The sequence below is a fragment of the Pinus tabuliformis genome, chromosome X (genome assembly GCF_031772625.1).
Source record: "Pinus tabuliformis cultivar Carrire ecotype Pingquan chromosome X, CPIR1, whole genome shotgun sequence".
Classification (NCBI taxonomy): Eukaryota; Viridiplantae; Streptophyta; class Pinopsida; order Pinales; family Pinaceae; genus Pinus; species Pinus tabuliformis.
In genome coordinates, this window is record NC_142308.1 from 866,935,585 (window position 1) to 866,955,897 (window position 20,313).

A 20,313-nucleotide genomic window follows, 5' to 3' on the forward strand; every position below is an offset into this window, starting at 1 on the left:
TAAAGGGAAGTAAATAGTCCCTGAACTTCATATATAATTGTGGAACCGGAAGTGCAGCGGCCATGGAAGTTTTTTGTTGATGGGAAAGTGCTGTTGTGATCCGAAGAATGAGGGCTCATGTCGCTGTGGATTTTGTCAGCAGAAAACACAAGCTTTATATTGAAAATATAAGAGGTGGTTGCATATTCAAGATGTCACATATAATATATCATAGACATCATGTACGTAGAAATCATGTATCACGCTTGGTAAACCCCTTATCAAGTTATGAGCGAAAACATTCAAAGAAATGAATTAAATAAATAATCAATATGTGCACCGAATATATTCAAGATGTGCACATAATATATAGAACAAAACAATGTATATATCTATGTGAAAGTTTTGTCCATGCTTGATCTTATTCAAAGTTCAGAAGAAAAATTTAAAAAGTGGGATTAAATGATTCTCCATCTACAACACTCTCATAGTTGACTAGTACCATATAATGAAATATCTTTACAAACATTAATGTATTTGAATTTCGGCATTACAATATACATTTTTCAAATAAATGAATACCTATGAACTATATCGTATTTTAACCACATGATAAGAAAATGCTTAGGATAGGGTGCAGTCCACCATGGATCCAATACCAATTCAATTGATAACTTGACAAGCGAACCAGCCTGTTATCGGGCTTTTAATACATGCCCATGTCTTTCCATCCCGCAACCATCATTTCTCCGAGAGTTCGACGGCCCATTGCATCAAACATTTTGCGAGAACGGGTGATCCACCACCTCCGAGCTGGCACCCGCTAGCCGGCACCCGCTGTGCTGGCGCATTTTCAAACCAATGCTCGCGCATTTTCAAATGATCCCTCACGCCAAACATTCATTTGCTCCATTCGCGCTCCCGGAACAGCTCCTTTGCAACCCTCTCGAGCATTCGTTTCTCCTGCTCACAAACCTGGCTCACAGCTCCTTTGCAACCCTCTCGAACATTCGTTTCTCCTGCTCACAAACCTGGCTCACCTCGCGGGTTCGCTCACGGTGTTGAATCCTGACAGGCTGTGCCCCAGGTGTAAGGTAAATTATATCATGTGCGTAACAAAATACATACCATGATTAACAAAAACATTTCCCATCTTCATAGGACTTTAGGGCATGCAACCAGCTACTCCTTGGGTTCAAACAGTTATGTTGGTAAAACTCAAAACTCAGTAAAGTGCTTGTGCAACATCTACTAAGTAGCTTATGTCAAGGATCATCAGGTGGAAGGGATGCTATGACATTACCCATCTCTGTCATCCTTCCAATATTTGTATCACGGCCTTTTTATATATGTAGCCTTTCAAGTTTTGGCACACCAAAACTATGGTTGTCGTCCATACATGAAGGTAGCAACCTACACCATGAATCAAACCAGATGGGTGCCCAAATATGAAAGCGAAAACAAGTTAGCTAAAATTTTAAAAAGCCAGGCCAAATCATGCAGGGAGGAAGAGCAGAGTCAAACTCAGGGGTTGACTGAGGCTCAGAGGAGTCTAATCACAATGCATCAGATAATAAGTACCTCCAAAAGTTTGTCCTAAAAGCTTTTGTAATCTTCTGTAAACACGTTCAATCTCAAATATATATGCCAAAAGGTTTTTTAATCTTCAAATTGCAGTTGGCTACCTAGAATTCGTAAACAATGGGACACACATATGGTTCAAAATTACAATAGCCTGCATACATTTTTATTCTAGGGGGGTTACCAAAATATAGACATAGTACATTCAAGCAGCATAATATAATCAAACAACTTTATTCATCATACTGCAAACAAATTGGCAGTAGTATGGAGTAATTATGAAATGTGGCCCTTTGTTTATAATATATCTGTCATGCTAGAGGCTTCCTCCTAGTGTTGTCTCATAATAAAAAATTATAATGTATCCCTGAATATTCTAGTCTTTTCCAATGCTAATGGCTTAATTTTCCCTTGTACTGGGGGCTTGGATGTTATTGCTACTTAATAGCATAAAGTAGGAATTAATTCAAAAGATTAGAAACTACAATTTCAGCATGGGTTCTTCAAGCTGTTGCTTCTCAATTAGACCATCTGATCAGTGTCTCCGGCATAAGTTCAGTATTTAGCCTTTAAATCTCCCATATATTTTGAGAGGTTTTTGAATTTTTTGTTCCTTCTCATATACTTTTTAAATTCGCCTATTTTGAGCTTGCTCCTCAGGGATCAAATGGTGCATCACTTGAGTTCCTGAGAGCTGATACGGATTGGCCCAATTGTCTATCAGTGCCTTTTTTATTTAGTAGTTGTATTTCTTTTTTTCCACATAAATCTTCATCTCCTCCACTAAAAACAGCTGCAAATTAGAAGATAAATGGGTATGTGGACCGACTGCAAAGGACTGCCTGTGATAGAGAAACGAACTAGAGTTTTGCTGGCTCGTATGGTATATGCGAGGGGTTTCATATTTGAGGGTAGAATCTGTTTATGATAAGGACATATTGTTAACTAATGTAGATTCTAAAACAGAGGATGGCTTGGAACAAATAGTATTGGAGGAAAGAATTTCCTAGTTCTCATTCTCCAGGTTTAGATATGAATATGGCAGCATTTTTCTTGTCCTTGGGAGACCTAGTGTATGTTTAGGTGTTGAAGCAATCTTACCAGATTTAAATCAAACCACCTGTATATTTGAAGCCTACATCTGTAGCATGCCTAGAAAACATATCTACATCAGGTTCTATACACAGTTGGAGAAGATAACTCTCATCAGTTGGATGTGTAAGAACAACCACAAATTTTGTTTTAACTGTTTTAACAGCAACATGAAAGCTTTATTCTCATGCAAAAATCAAGCTGCATACACTTCTGGTGTTAAGTGTGAATGGACTTCTTCAACAAGGCACATCAAATATTACCTCTTTGCCAACATCCAAAATGTAAAAAAAAAAAATGATGGTGAAACCATGAACCAACTCAATAATGCCATAGCTGTAGCAGTTTCATATTTTGCACAGTGGTTCTGGGCACATTCTCTTAAATCATTTCCAATGAGAATAGTAGTACCCGCTTATGCACAGGCAGCAGCAAAAGTCAATGTTGCAGTAACCTGCAATAGTGAATTTTCAGATGAGTTTTTTATGAGAGAATTAGTAAATCCTGCAGGCATAATGGATCCACTGCCTGGTTCAGTAAATTTCTCCTTACCCCATCAGCTACAACAAAAAGACTGACAACAAGAGAATTTCGTAGACTGGGCTTTACAAGCAATGCATATCCCTCAATTATTGCCAGTGATAAGCTCCACAAGAAGGGGCATTGGCTTGTAGGTTATATGGTTAATTTTTGTGTTGTTTACAGACATCTGGGGGGGCACACATTTGGGAGAGTGTTTGTTGTTGCAGCAACATTAAGAACTTAAACCTTAAACTATGTATAGACAAAAATATGATTGGGTATTTCCAATTGGAAGTATGGTGCATCTAAATCAATGATATGGATGTTTTTGTTGTTCCTGAAGGGGCTGCCCTTAATATTGCATATCAACATATGTCCAAGATCCCTAAAAAAACATGCTAATATAGAAATGGACTCTAGACAATCTAGGTAACCTTTAGCTTAGCTCTAATATGTCTTCCATATCAAAACTTCCAGTGGACATTATTACCCTGAAAAGGTAATTGGCTTGATGCAGAAATCTTTATTCTCATGGAAAAATAACGCTGCATACACTTCTGGTGTTAAGTGTGAACGGACTTCTTCAACAAGGCACACCACATATTACCTCTTTGCCAACATCCAAAATGTAAAAAAAAAAATGATGGTGAAACCATGAACCAACTCAAGAATTCCATAGCTGTAACAGTTTCATATTTTGCACAGTGGTTCTGGGCACATTCTCTTAAATCATTTCCAATGAGAATAGGAGTACCCGCTTATGCACAGGCAGCAGCAAAAGTCAATGTTGCAGTAACCTGCAATAGTGAATTTTCAGATGAGTTTTTTATGAGAGAATTAGTAAATCCTGCAGGCATAATGGATCCACTGCCTGGTTCAGTAAATTTCTCCTTACCCCATCAGCTACAACAAAAACACTGACAACAAGAGAATTTCGTAGACTGGGCTTTACAAGCAATGCATATCCATCAATTATTGCCAGTGATAAGCTCCACAAGAAGGGGCATTGGCTTGTAGGTTATATGGTTAATTTTTGTGTTGTTTACAGACATCTGGGGGGGCACACATTTGGGAGAGTGTTTGTTGTTGCAGCAACATTAAGAACTTAAACCTTAAACTATGTATAGACAAAAATATGATTGAGTATTTCTAATGCCTAACTCTTCTCCTCTCCACTCTGTTTTTATTGAAAAGTGGAATGCCCAGCTCTTCTCCTCTTCACTCCAATCTTATGAAAGCTTAGTTATTGCAGACTCCAATAACCATATTAGATTAGTGAAAAGTCGAATGCCTAATTCTGCTCCTCTCCACTCTGCTCTTATGAAAGGTTAGCTGATGCAGATGCCTAATGGCTTTCACCAACCACGTCTTAACCTACTGCGCTAGCTCATTTACTTATTTATAATGTACTAAACTGCTCTTCATCATTAATGACATCCGCCATTCCAAAAGTGGGAATGCTCAGATCAGTTATATGTTGTTTATACAGACAATCTGAAATTTGTTATGGGATTGGCATGAAATACAAACTAGCCCAATAGTGCTAATTGACAGCCTAACTGCACCATGGGAAGAAGAAATAATCTGTTAGGATAATCAATAATTGGCCTTGTACTGAGAAGGGTTAGTCTAGTGTTCTAGCATGAGAATATCTAACATTAATTTCATAGAATAATAAGCTTCAAACTTCATAAAAGCATGTAAACTTTTTTTCATACCCATAGTAATATTTTCTATATTTTTTTAAAAGAAAATCATGGTTGATAAAAACTAACAACCTAGAGATATATGCAACAACAGTCACATATATCATAAACTCATCCAAGATTTTTAGACATTCATAGTCCAGTCTAGTACATAGTATGGTAGAACGGTCTAGGCTGCTCTTTTATGCCTGTTCTGAAGAGCAGTTTGCTCTTCCTCTTCTTTGATCACTGAACAATCACATCATGTTATACATTGTCTGAATTCATCTGAATGCTAATTATCCGGTGTCAGAGCCTTCTCATGTTATAATACAATCTAAACTGGGCCCTCTCATCTTATGTACAAAGGCAATGGAGGTTGAATGACTATCAAAACAATGGAAGTAGAATCAGAAAAAAATTGTTTTGTTTCATTGGACTTTAAACAATTGGATAGCTCTGATAATTAAGTTCAACATCCATCATAGCTATAAGTGGTGTCCAATCTCTCCTTCTTGGACTTGTCTTGCCTACATGATTTGACTTCCCTGGATATTGCCTCTTGTTGATGGAGATCTGGATAAGCATAGGAGTGTTCTCTCTATTTGGAACCCTCCACCCAATGTAATCCCTCTTTCAAGATGTGAGCAGTAGCTCTGGAAAACACTAACAATCAACTGCAATTGGAATCGCTGGATATAGCAATGTTTTTGAAAATGTAACAGGAAAAACCATTTTCCAGGATTTCTTTAGTCAATCTTACTAAAAGATGATATTTTAAAATCCTTAGCATCCTAGATAGCATGACAAGGTTTGTCTTAAATGGTTCATTTCTTCTTGTCATGCTACATACTCATTTTCACGACCATGCATGCATTATTAACATGAGCGTGCATTATTAACTCTTTATGCTAATAGAAAAATAAAGATGCTCTCTTTATGCCCAAAGTCTTATCACCGATATTTGATTTTGTGTTATTTTTCAAGGATATGAAATTCAAACTTGAGGTAGAATAAAAATAATATATTTCAATCAGGATATTTTATCATATTTCATATTCTATCATGAATCTATTTTGTTGTTGTCACTATGCAGTGCTTCTAAGCTCATGGAATGGTGGAAAAGTGGACACTGTGCATTGAAGTATCATGCTGCCCAAATCCGAGTCGAGCATCTTTAAAATGTGTCCTTCACAATGGGGCAAAAAATCACATGGTTTATAGAATATGGGAAGTGCAGGGAAAGACAACCAATAACGAAGCATACTACATTACACTTGTTGCAGGATTAAAAGAGGCAAAACATAATGGGGTCAATTACATAACAGTATTAACAAACTCCGATTTAATTTGTAATCACATGGAAGGCATCTACATTGTTCACGCAGGCAATTTGAAGCCCCTCTACAGAGAGGAAAAAATATGGAGTGCTCGATTTAATTCTTTTACGATAAAGCACCTTGTGGAGATCCATAAAATGTCTACTGATCTAATGGTTGGAGCAATCTCAAGTGTAGATGTAGGTGCTAGAGATGATTTAGCATCACCGTTCATTCCATTGGCAAACATTGATCAGCATCAGTATAGGTCGACTATGTGTATACACTATGGTTGTCATTTTTCTTGGGACTCTCATACCGTGGTTCTTTCACTAAAGAACTCGTTAATGTACTTTTTTTTCCATTTTTTAATATCATTCACCTTAAATGTCTACTCTTGTTATAACATGCTTCATGTGTGCAGTGATATACATTATATTTGAGGTGAACTAATTATTCTTAACCTACCAGTGGTTCAACAAAGATTATTGGAGCTCCGTTTGAATTTCATTTTAATTTCAAGTTTCAGATGCTGCCTCTTTAATACCGTCTTGAATTCCACCTGGATGGATGCCATGGGAATAATTGAAAGTAACAAAATAGGGTTATTTACATCTGGTTTGTTGGTTTCACAGCATTTAAGAAGTATAAGTCATTTTGATGCAAACCCTAGCTATATCCATATCTATTTTATGACAAGCCGGAAATAGTTGATGCATGATCTAATGTGAGATGAAGAAGCTCATACCATGAAACCCTCCAAGGAACATTGATGCATAATAATGACAAACTCTAACCTAGTATGAAGTGAATTTTCTTAGGTACATGGTTTGCCCTAGAATGATGCAATGTGCATATATCAATGAAGCCCTAGATGCCCATGATGCCTTTGAAGATGCCCTAATCCTAATAAATAAAGGAAACAAGTGAAGAAACACTCATCTCTAGATATTGCCAAAAAGATTAAAAATATGGAAGCCCTAAACATTGTCGAAAACATAATGATAAAATCCTAAAGTCTGCCACAGATAAAATAATGATTATAGTTCATAAAATATAATTTTACTGATGGAATACTGATATTAGTTAAGGATGAAAATGACACCATCTTGTAGAGGACACTTTCCCCTTTCGAATGAGCTATTACTCGCTTTCTAACTCCTCTTAGATTGAGAGAAATTGAATTTATAAATTAGAAAAATTAGTATTGGTAAAATGAATTATGTAGGCTCATGTTCCTTGGCCAAGTGACGTGTCATTTCATTAAAGGTAAAAAACTAGTATAAATATAAGCTGGAACTGGTCATTCCTCCCATCAACCTCAGTGAAGAACATCACAAGAAGACAGATAAGAGGGATACAAGCATGACATAAGCCGAGGAGATAAAAGCGAATACTTTTTTGGGAAAATACTATTATGCTCCTTTCAAACTAGGACTTTTTGTTAGAAGCTCAGATATAGAATTGCAATAATATATGTGAGGCTCAAAACCTTGAGAGAAATCAGTTTTATAGGCCCGAATCTCAAGATCAAAATCCATGAGAAGCCTGGATTGGCAAGAGAAATAGAAGCTCTGATAAGCCACTGTGATACCCTCGGATAGTCCTAATCAAGCTTGGACTGTGGAATTGTAGAAATGTGACATATCTCAGACAATGGAAAGTATATAAGCTCAGATGTTAACCTCAATTCATGTGATCAGTTTCCTATTGAAGAGCTCAGATTTGTTGTGAAGACTAGAGACTCGTTGAAACTCAAACTAATCAATTTCCTTTACATAAGTTGTTCCAGAAACTTGAATATCTAATTGAGTTCTATATCAAAATATGTCATCATCAGTTGACATGTTACAGATCACCACCCACATAAGATCAAAAGTCTAAAATGTAACAAGACCTTGAGGAAACTAGATGCCACTCAGTAAATCCATCTAAACAAGAAAACTTTGAGCCAAATGCCAATCTTCCTTAGTGAATTTGCAAAACGGTTTAGTTCTTTAAATATAAGTAAAACTAATCATCTGATAATGACCAGAGGTATCCTCCAAATGTATTCCCAACTCTGAAAGGCTCAAACTGTGGACCTGGATGTGATTGTTCATCCTTTTGATAGCCATATCAGAGTCCCCAAAAACCTGTAGTTGCAGTATATTTTTCTTTGTAGCTCATTGTAATAGGAAAAATAATGTTTTAAATTCAGCTTGATTTTTAATACCAATAACCATATATGCCTTACTAGTGAATTTCTTATCCTTAGCAGTAAATAACACAATACCTAGACTACAGAAGTATTCTGGACCCTGGCAGGCCCCATCAAATAAGCTCCTCGCATAATCCTTGTTTGAAATCATATGACTGGGTTTTGGCTGTATACTAGGCTTATAAGAAGAAAACAGTGAAATCACTTGTAATGAAACTTTGAAAGTGGGCACTTAGACATCCGCAAAAAACCTGGCATTCCTCACTGACCAGATTCCCCAAGTAATCAAGTATGGAAGTGTTATATTTTCCTTCAGCTCTCTTCTATTAAAGTGCTCTTGAAAGCAATCTTCCAGGATCAATTTATCCCACAAATGCTAAAGTGAGGTCTGATGTTCAACTTCTTTCCACACCTGTATTGATTAAGGGCATAGTAAAAACAAATGTAAGGAAGTTCCTTCATTACTTCTACCAAGGATGCAAAAGCTCGAAGTACCATTCATGATAATATCTTTCAAGGAAAATCAAAGCCGATTTGTGGCCACATCAATCATGGACATTTGTGCCACATTCCTACATGCTTCCCATTGTTTACAGGGCAGATTTGCATAAGATAGGGCACTGCACTAAAAGTATGTGGCTGTGGGTTATGTTCAGAAGTTCGAGTGTTCTTTTGAGGAGATATATCAGCATATCGGGCACTCCTTTGAAGCCCAAACACAGTATCTACAACAAGAAATTGGGCGTGCTCACCCCATAGGTAGTATATCTCAAAAAACTAGTTTCTGGAATGAAAACCAAGAAAAGATACATTTGCAGAAACAGGTTGTGGATTCCAACTCTGTACCTATCCATAATCTCTAACATCAAAACTTTGAAAGAATAGATGATAACACAACAGGGATTGTTTAAAGAGAAAGCACAAAGATAGCAACACATCCTTGCTCATTGGGTTCAACTGATCTGGAAAATCTGAATTGCTTCCCCTGCTTGCCAAGGTTTAAGGAATGTTACAAACCAAGTTAAATGAGGAACATCTTCATTGGTACCAGGAATTTAGCCTTAGAGTGCCTGGGTTGTCCCCTCCTTCAGCCCTATGGGATTTGCTATATACAGGTCCATGCTTCCTTCGTGAGTCATGACACATTGAACTTGAAGGAAATAGCATTGAGTATGCATAGATGGGTTCCAACTCCACAATTTTCAATCATTTCCAAACACCAAAAGAATAACTTTGAGCATGTCAATAATGTTCACCAATTTTCACTAAAATTTATTTTGTATTAAAGCAGCATGCCAAAATCACATCTACAGTAATGAGATAGCCTGGTATATAAGAGTTCCAATTCTTCCTGTATAGACAATACACTATATTGTTATCCAAAAAGGATGTATCAAGCTTATAGTAGCAAAAAGGCAAATAACCATTTTCTAGAGTTTGTGAGAGTTCAACCAACATTTACACTGAGATTTTATATGCTTTGAGTTCAACAAAAAGATTTCAATATCTCAATACGATAACCGTACAAAATTGAATTTACAAAATGTTGTACATATCCAGAGACATGTTCAACCCGTCATGCACACAAGATGTTCTTGGATCAGGATAGACCTTTATAGGGTTATGCCCATATTTTATCCATGAATACTTATCAGCTCGAATATTTGTCATCTTGCCATTGATTGTTGGCACTTTGATTGCTCTTTTCACCCGCTATTTCCTGTAAAACAAATTGAGAAGAATGTTGTCAAATGCTTTTGGTTAATCCATTACAAAACAAATTAGCAATATAGGTTCACTTAAAATATAAATAGAGATTTTCATTCATACAAAATTTCATTCATGAAAGTTATAACATTTTCATCAACCAACTTTTCTTACCACAAAGTTTGAAGGCATGTGACTAGATTGTCCCTCCTCTGTAGATGGAGCAACTGTAGGTAAATTGTTGATTGGAAGTGTGTAATAGTTGTGTAGTTCCGGGGCAATGGATTGAGGCATGTTGGATGTCATAAATGAACAAGGTATAGAGTGCGAGCGGTGATACAATCCGACTGGTTGTACAATAGGGGGCATCACTCTAGGGTGTGGAACCGAAATGTTATGGGTTGAGGTAGGGTGCCCAATGAATGAATTTGGTGCAAATGGTGGAAACAACCAGGGGGTTCGATGATCAAACGGGAGAGGTGGGCGTGGTGAATCAAATGGAAAAGGAATCAATGAACTCCCCATATTTGGATCCACATTATTCTCATCAAATAATCGAACTTGACAACTTGAAGTATTATGAGATGTGGAATCCTTAGCTGTAACAAAAAAAACCCATTGTTATGCAATTGCATTGAAGGCAATGAAGATAATGATATTTTGAATTTCACATAAAATGATACATCAATTGATATTTCCATACCAGTATTTCGTAAAATAGAATGTTGAACCCTTCTAGATGTGTGGTCCGGATTGATTTCTTTTGTAGAAGAGATCTCCAATTGTTCATTCATGCTTCTTTTCCTTCCACGACACCGTCCAACCTTTAGAAACTATGGTTCATCTTTTCTTGATTTCAACACACGAACACTTTGCCCCCTTTTTTTTATTGGGCTCAAGAAACTATGTCGCCTCTTGGTAGTGACCTTGGATGGAGTTACAACATCGAATTTCTTATTATTGTACTTTTGGCTTACATTTTCTACCAATTGATTTAGTGCATATGCCTGCTCCAAAGTTGTGGGTGTTATTTGTAATAAACCCCTCAATTTCTTATGAGTTGATGAAATCACAAGTTTAATTTCCTCATGGCTAGTTAGGGCGCTATTCGGCCTTACAATGGTTGAATCAGTGGAAGGAGAAGGTGGAAGGTTCATTTCAATTTCAGGGGTCATTACAAATGATTCATTTAAATCATGTAAATATCTAGGTCTTTCTGTAATAGACCTAGAGACATTAAGCAATCCATTGCCCCCCGAAACATTGCTAGTCACTAGCATCTCAACTTTCAAAATATGCTTACAAATATTGCCATTTAGGGCCCATTTGCAATTACAAAAGTTTAGGTTCAGCCCTTTATAAATGACATGATACCATGTATCACGAGTTTCCATAGTTTGGCTACGAACCAAATACTTACATTCATTGTTTCCATCAGCCACACAATCTTCATCTGAGATATTCTTTGCTTTGCACTTACTTAAATTTATTTGTTGCTCGGTTTTTGAAGCTCAGACAAAACCAGCGTTTTTTAGACGTTGCAAGTGAATGTTATACAACTCAACATTTTTCAATAACAGATGCAACAACCAATCCACCTTTCTATGGGACGCATTTTTCTTCCACAAAGGTACCTTTGCTTTAGATACCGGTGATAAAATTCGATAGCATTATTAGTATCTTGGTTGGAATGTGGGAAGTCCATATATGCTTTTGCCCACATATCTGGAAAAAAAACATATATTAGATGCGAAGAAACAATAGAAAATGGTCCATTACAAAATAAATTCATAAAATGCAACTTTAAGAAACTTACATAATTTGTTGTTGCCTAACCAGTTGGTCACAAAATAATCCAAAAACACAGTTTCTTCTTTGAATTCATCAAAGAAACTTTGAATTTTATGTTGCATAGATTCATCATCTTTACACGAATGCATGATTTCTCCTAAAGCACGGAAGATACAGACTTTATTTTCCGATCCCCTGACTTTAGTCCCAACATTTTTCAACCACGCTCTACGGACATGCCATACAATAATAGTGTAGAGTTTGTGCAATTCGTGAAATAATATAACATTATAAGAGAATGTCCTTGAACATTATTTCTTTTTATCTCTTCTAAAAAGAAAAAATTGGTTCACCTTAATGCCTCAATTTCCACTGCTGCATCATCTGTGATGACAGTTCGGACATGCCAATCTGGGTTTTCATTTTTCCCATTTGCAAATAATTGTGACATCCATTTACAGATATCAAGAGTACCATTCCGTGATGATATTACCCATGCCACTAGAATCCCATCGTGATGATCATCAAAAACCATTATGGTGTACAGTTGATACTGCATTATAATTAAAAAACAAGATTGTAAGCATATAAGAAGACGACATTGAAATGAAGTTTTGGTAAATATATTTACCCCATATTTATTAGTGTTGAAAGTGGAGTCCATTGATAATATGTTGTTGTGTGAGTGTTTCACCATCATTGAAAGCATCCACTTAGTTTGTATGCCTATAATGAAAGAAATGTTTTTAACAACATCTTGTTGTTGGTAGAAGAAAAAGCTCTTTGAACACTCACTAACCCAACAATCCACACTCATTGGATCACTTTCATGCCTCACATACTCTAGCCTTTTGATATTATTGTACATGTTTGACACATCCTTTCTTGTCATAAAAGAATCTCGAGGTGCCCCTGTGAAGAACTCACTAGATCCATATCTTACATCAAAGATAAATTTGTCCCAAATCATCGTAGCATTAAAACCATCATGAATCAAATCTTCAACAATGGTTCGTATATTCTCTGTTAAATGTGACGTAAAATTGAATTTCTTGGGCATGTCATTTGCCTCATTTCCATGACAAACCACATTTTTCTCATCAATATGTCTGCATGTTGTATATATTAGAACAACATCATTTGGTCTAAGAGCAAGTCGTCGCATAATAAAGTGACACTGACAACCAACTTTAATGTTGTGACATGGAAGACATTTTTTAGTTGTAGATCCAGGTTCAGCTACATTGTTGGCTTGTACATGATTTGGACCATAGGCACACCAATATTTGGTGATCAAGAATTTACAAAAAATTAAATAAAATATTTATGCATGTTTTACATAGTGAACTTAAAATCAAAATATATATATATATATATATATATATATATATATATATATACAAAAAGAATTTGTCTTCTTGATATCCTTCACATCTTTAATTTGTCGAGTTTTAGCAACAAATTGAGTAGGTGTACTTTCCCTCAATTGCTCTCCACTTATAAAATCCTCAAGTCGACAATATGGAATAATCGTGACTTGGTCTCCTACTACTTCTGTCCATGTCAAATCTTCCGCTGAAAACTCTGTCATTCCTTCTGGGTCCTCAACCTCCAACTCATTGATGAAGTCCCACTTCTTCATTCTTCAAATCCCTATACAAATGAGCGAACACGAATATTGACTAAACATATGAGCGACAGTTCATGTTATAAATATTGAACACCACTTGAAGTGCAATTTTCTGTAGTGTGTACAATTTACACTCAAGACCCCACTAGATATAACCACATTTAGAGCATAATTCACTATCTCCCCTTCATCTTTTTCTACCCATACACAAAACAGTGTTATAGACTTTCAAATGCTTCATCTTGGTATAATCAATACATTGCTGAAAGAAACATAACAACATGCAAAATCTGCTGCAAAGAAAATCCAACAACTCCTTGACAAATATGGATCATGACATGGGTTTATATTCCGAAGACCCAGCCCTATTATTGAAACCTCTGTCTATGTAACTCAATTTTCAACAGAACCCTCAAGCAAAGGCGAATTTCCTGAAAGAGTTGGACAGCCAGAATGCCAGGTACGGTGTTTGTATTCTCCACAGCCTGTGAGAATTAATGCAATCTTATGTTCCTAAAAGTTTGAATGTTTCACTGCCCTTTTGACATTAGGGCTCATGTCAAATGAGTAAGAAGAGATTTGAAATTGTAGCCCATCTCAAGAGAGACTATCCATATCCTTAAGGTGTTTGTTTGACAAAGCTCCCCCAGTCTGCAGTTTGCAGTAAAAAGTACCAAGTAACACCCTTGTTTTACCACATTGTTTTCACCATTTCTTACAGATGACGTAACCTATATTTTTTTCTCTGTTTGTGCGTGGACTATTTCTCTTACTTACAAACATTGCTTTTTGATCCATGGAGAAATAACAGTTATCCTAGCTCTGCATATTCAGAAATAGTGAGGACTCATTTTAGTTTCATAAGATATTTTTCTTGGAGTTTTTTTGAAGTGTTAGCCCCATTGCTCTGTTTCATTTAACCTAAGAAAGATGCACATTACCCATTTTTCGAGATCTGAGGAGAATTCCATGGTTTTCAATCGATATCATCTCCTATTCTTCTGTTTAATTTGTGACTTGCAAAAGTGGTATTGGCTTCCCATATTTTGGAAATAGTACTAAATTGATAGCCTTTGGTTAGAATCAACAATGAGTTGGTTTCTGCATGGATCTCAACTGGTTGAGTGCCAAATTAGTGAACTTTTGAAGCTTGATGTTGATCTAGGATAAAAAGAAAACGCTGCTTCCAACTTGAACAGTAAATAAAACTTAAGGCTGAAAAGCATTAGCAAGCTTAGCAAAGTATTTGTTATGAGTCAATTTTTATCCCTTTATCAATTTGCCACGAACCTTTAAGAGTTTATCCTCTATTTGTTACAAATGATTGTTAATTCTTCTGTTCGTGGGTATGTTTAGTTTAGGTGCTTCTTAATATTTTGTACCTCATTTGATGCTTGCTTTCTTCTATTTTTAAGAAGAAAATTTTCTAAACAACGGTCAGCATTGAGCTAATATGTGCTGAAATATGCTTGAACTGCTTCAGCCAACTATGTCCATTGTCTATGACACTATGCATGTGTGGAGGATCTGGCAGATCTTCTTGGAGCTATTCATTTAAGGTGTCTGACTTAATATTCTTCCCTAACTCTAGAGTTTCTGGGAGCTTTTCTATTAACATGCCCTGTTGCTTTTGTCATCCAACATCTGTTCTGCCTATGGAAGTTAATGAATTGTGCTTATGTCCCTTCGTAATATAGCATTTCCTTGCCTAATATTTTCAGGATGAAGTAGATACAACTTTGGAAGGTATCAATACCCCATTTTCTCAATGTCGTTTCCTCATCTTATTTGAAAGAATCTTTGCATACTACCTAAGCAACTTTTAATTGTGAATTTGATAATTTGCTGCCAAGTGCATGCTTGCTTATGTGCAACTTGTGACACTGGAGGGTCTTCCTTCACATCCCTGACTGTACAAACATAACATTTATTTGACGTAACCTAAAAAACAAAGATATGTTTCAGAATGACTAAAGCTACCACTTATCCCAACCTTTTATGGTCAACACGATTTCAATTTGCTTGCTTGACTCCTTTTTCCTCTATTTGTTTTTTTGAACCAAAAGTCTTTTAATTTAATTTAGGGGGATTGCCTGTTTAGTAAGTAGGGGTAGTGATACATTCCCACTAGGGTTTGATTCCTCATAGTACATGTTAGCTCATCATGGGCTGTCATGGTTGCACGGGTGGGCCAGATGCAGTGATGGAAGTGTATTAGAAAAAGGGAGTTTTTAATTTATGTTTTATAGAATATATTTATTGGTAGGACATTTATGTTTTGTAAAGCCTGTGATAAATAATAAAATATCCATCAACACTCTCACATTCCATTCCAACAGGTTTTACTGATTATTGTATAGCTTTGTATTTAATCATAGCACTTGCTGCTGGAGTGAGATTTGCTATGTGGCCTGGACAGAAAATTGGTCTTTGTAGTTGCTTGAAATATTTACAGGTGATGAGCCCTAGTCATTCTCTAATGACTCAAGTGCCCCAAATGTTTGTATGGTCACGTGCCTAACAAATAAAGGCTTTCTGGTTAAGTATAGATAACCTTGTTGGATGGTTGGTCAACCTGTACTTGGTTTTATTCATAAGCTTTACAAGATTGAATAGGTATCTTCTTTGCATTAGTAATATTTTACATTTTTTTTAATTTTGTCACGTTCTGCTGGGTTCTGTAGTTGAGTCTTGTTCTCATCTTCTTTCCAATCATCATTCAGATTGGTATGTAGATGCTGTTACGACATACAACTTGCCTTCCGTAAACCTAGATGAGTTTTGTTGTATGGCATATGGATATTATCATATTAATACCTATGCTTGCTAAGATGAACTAAAGTCCAGCACATGGCTTGTTTCCAAATAGCAAGGATTTATCACTAAGTAGAAATATTTTGAATCCACCCAGAATTACCTCTTAAGTTGCCTTTTTGAACTATTGCTGTACCTTTGGATGTTTACACTTTCAGCTATCGTTGTCAGTCTATGAGTTAAAGTCTACAGGCTTGGTATATAATTATTAATTAGTGCTCAAAGTAAATGTTTTGGTCAAAATCATGTTGCAACAAATTTGGTCAAAATAAATTTGTTGATTTTATGCTTAGAATTCTGTTTCTGTTGAGTGTGTGGACAGGAAGGATATCATCCAACATGAAGCAGGGGGAGTTTGTATTAGTGAAGTGGAGGAGTTTGTATTAGTGAAGTGCTTTGAGGAGGTAATCAACCACCTAAAGAAATAGATAGCATCCCGGGAATGATTGGCACAGGGAAGTGAAAAAGCAAGTCATGGGAAGTGAAAATGAACCCCATCAGAATGCCAAAAAAACATCAAAACATGCAATAACAAGCACATGTGGGTGAAGGAAGCAAACCCAAAACGTTAAAAAAGATATGGCAAAGGTATGGGCAAGTATTGAGCATACATCCCAGTTGGAGAAGAGATCCTGGATTTCGACAGCCTCTGAGAAACTAATGCATCTTTAAATGATGACTGAATGAAACCCTAGATACAGTCCAGCCAAGGCAGAACACAACTACATCTCTCAAGAGTTGTAAAATGCTTTATTCACATGCTCTAATAGCAGTTTTTCGCAAAGACAATAGTATTGAAAGTTATTGTATGCTTCGGACAGATGTTTGTGTGAATTGGACTAAGATGAAGACACAAATATTGCACATTCTTGATGAGTAAAGGAGGTTGCGAGGCCTTTGTTAATTGAAGAAGAGGGGAAAGATATATTTTTCCAAGGAAACCTTGATATTTAAAGGATGTTTCCTAGAGTTGAGGACGACATTCCTAGAAAATCTGTTGATGTAGATTAGTTTGCTGCACAGGGATTCAAATTGAAACCTATTCATACGAAACTAGCCAAATGTCTAAGGATTGGCAGCAATGAGTTAAGCCAACCCATTGGACTAAGATGAAGACAAATAAAGTAATAAGCATGCAAAATAATTTGAACAAGATGATTGAACTATGTTTTTAAATGGAGGACCTTTGAAAGAAAATTTGCAAACTTTCATTCCTGAGCCCTTTGAAAGAAAATTTACGAACTTTCATTCCTGAGCCCTTTGAAAGAAAATTTACGAACTTTCATTCCTGAGATGCACAAGTTAACAATTTGATTTCACAATGTGAAGGATAAAAAGTTGGGAATACATCATTTTTTTTAATTCTACCGAGACCAAAAAATACAAAATATTTCAGATTGCATTGGAAGGCAAAAAATGAAAAGGGCTTAATGTTACTTCGAAGGCGTTTCTTCCTGATTTCACTTACAACTGTTTTTAATTTATTATTTAAGTAAGCACTGACTAGAGCCAGGGTAGGAATGAATTTCAAATCTGAAACACCTCTGTTAAGAGTTAGGGTAGGAATTTCAAATCTGAAACACCCGGCAAGTTCAAAAATTTCTATTATCCAGGTATCCATTTTGATGGTTTTAACAATAAATCTGGACAATTTGATGGGAAAATCATCCCGCGAAAGGCAATTTGCCTATCAAATTCCATCCTGACTAGAGCTCCTTCATTAACACTCCATTAGAACTTTGGTTATGGCACGATGCTAACGAGGCTCAAGGGTTCATTAGAAAGGTACCGTTCATTAGAATGGGAGACAGCCTGATATATAAGAGTTGGGTTTTGTGGTTGGAATTCTACATCGAATATATGAAGAGAACAACAACAGTATTGATTTTGTTCAATTTTGATTGCTCCTTATCTTGTTGATGATAATTTAAGCACAGAGTATAATTTACATATTAAAAATGGAAATTAAAAATGGAATGGCGACCTCGCCTGATCAGTGTATCTGCCAGCCCGCCGGGATTCAACACCGTGAGCGGACCTGCGAGGTGAGCCAGCACCGTGAGCGGGATGCAGTGTACGCTGGAGAGGGGTTGCAGAAGAGCTTCGATGGGAGCGCGAATGGAGTTTTGGGCGTGAGCGTTGGATTGAAAATGCGCCATCACAGCGAGTGCTAGCTCGGAGGTGGTGGGTCACCCGTTCCCAGGAAAAGTTTTATCCGATGGGCCGTCGAGCTCCCAGAGAACCGATTGATGCGGGATGGAAAGGCATGGGCATGTACGTATGGGGAGGCCACTATCGGGTGCATTAAAGGCCCGATAGCAAGCTGGTTAGCTCTTGCCCTTTATAAGTTGTTGACTGGTAGAGAATTGGTAATCAACAGAGAGCTTTCCTCGGTTCGAACCTTCACTACTAAGAATACTTAGTAAGGTTGGAGCGTCGCAGTTTGAATAAAGGTAAGAGCGAGCCAAATTTCAAGTGATATTCCCCAGTGAAATTTTGTTAGAGCGCAAAGAATAAATTTTGTTAGAGGCTAAGATCGTAAATTGACATAGACAAGATGAACATTTGTTCGACGAGCGGTGTGAATAGTGCTTATCCCCGAGGACTTTTTCTTGGAGTGTTTGAAAGGGTTTACCAAGTGATTCATTAGAAAAAGGATAGGCCTGGATTGCTAGTTGATGAATGTTAGGACGGACATTTTCCCGACAAGTGGCGTGAATAATTCCCGTCCCCTGGGACTTTTTCCCCGGGAGTTTGGAAGGGTGGTAGAGTGGTTCATTATAAAAAAGTTTTGGCCAGTATTTTTACTTAAAAGACAATGAAATAGTCTGGAAATTGACGTGAATTAAATTTTCATCTCAGACGTTTAATCCCAGGAGTTTTGAAAGTTCCAAAGTGCCCTCATCATAAAAAGGTCAGGGCGGAATTAAGCGTGGTGGTCATACCCATGGCTGTATGGCCTTCTCCTTCGGCTCCAGTGCTAAGGAAAACTTGGGAATTGTTTTAATATAGTTGTTTATCTGGATTTTTTTAAACAAGCACTACACAGAGTTGGGATTTGGGCGTTGTTGCGTTCAGGTTGAATCCATATTTGGGATCTGCTATATAAAGGTCTCAATCGACCTGCAACCATTTTTGGGATTAGAGCATACTTTGCATCTGCCTCTAGAAAAAACTAATCTCTCATGGTTCACAGAGTTCACAGAGTTGGAAGAGGAGGTCAAAGAGGAAGGAGGCTTATAGCTAATGTCGAAGTGATAACAACAATGCAATGTTTGGAAGCAAGATTGGATGCCATGAATGTTATTAGACAGAGAGATAATGAAGTTGGTGATGTGAGGAAGAGGAGGAGCCTCAAGAAGAAGAAGAAACAACTAAAAAATATGCTTGACCCTAAGGTTTTGAGAGAAATTTCGAGATCTAGCTCAAATCCCAAACCCGAAGTGTCAACTTACAGTGGTAGTCTAAACCCTTAAGAGATCGTGGATTATATTAATGACCTGGACAATTTATTTGAATATGACGAGATGAATGATGAAAATAAAGTTAAGTTTGATGTTACCAATTTAAAAGGGCATGAAACTTTATGGTGGGGTGGTATGCAAGCTGAAAGTAGAAGGAAGAACGAGTATAAAATCAAAAGCTAGGACATGCTAGTTGCAAAACAAAGAGATATATTTTTTCCCAAAGATTATCGACTCTCTTTGTTTAAATAGATGTAGAATCTTAGGAAGAGATTGATAATATAAGAGAGTATACAAAGGAGTTTTATAAGGTAAACAAAAGAGAAGGGTATGTAGAAGACACTCGAGAGAATATTGCTAGATATATGAAAGGTGTACGGTTAGACATTTAAGATTAAATTAGTATGGTGTCCCAAAAAACTGTGGAGGGAGCTTATCAAATTACTCTGAACGCTAAATAAAAACTTGCAAAAAATTAGTCTAGCTGAGGGAAGAGTTTTGTCAGAGGAAGAGTACAACAATCTGGTAG

General features: G+C 36.7%; 1 long non-coding RNA gene across 3 annotated transcripts; it reads right to left on the reverse strand.

Moving 5' to 3' along the window:
* Positions 1–437: 437 nt before the first annotated feature.
* Positions 438–18,828, reverse strand: LOC149142452 (uncharacterized). Of its 3 annotated transcripts, none has more exons than XR_016264063.1 (2): positions 18,305–18,828; positions 438–1,392 (listed from the first exon to the last, which is right to left on the reverse strand). It is a non-coding gene; the product is annotated as an uncharacterized LOC149142452 (long non-coding RNA). The 3 variants fall into 3 exon arrangements; XR_016264064.1 differs by lacking the exon at positions 438–1,392 and adding an exon at positions 1,424–10,098; XR_016264065.1 differs by lacking the exon at positions 438–1,392 and adding an exon at positions 13,295–13,529.
* Positions 18,829–20,313: the final 1,485 nt, after the last annotated feature.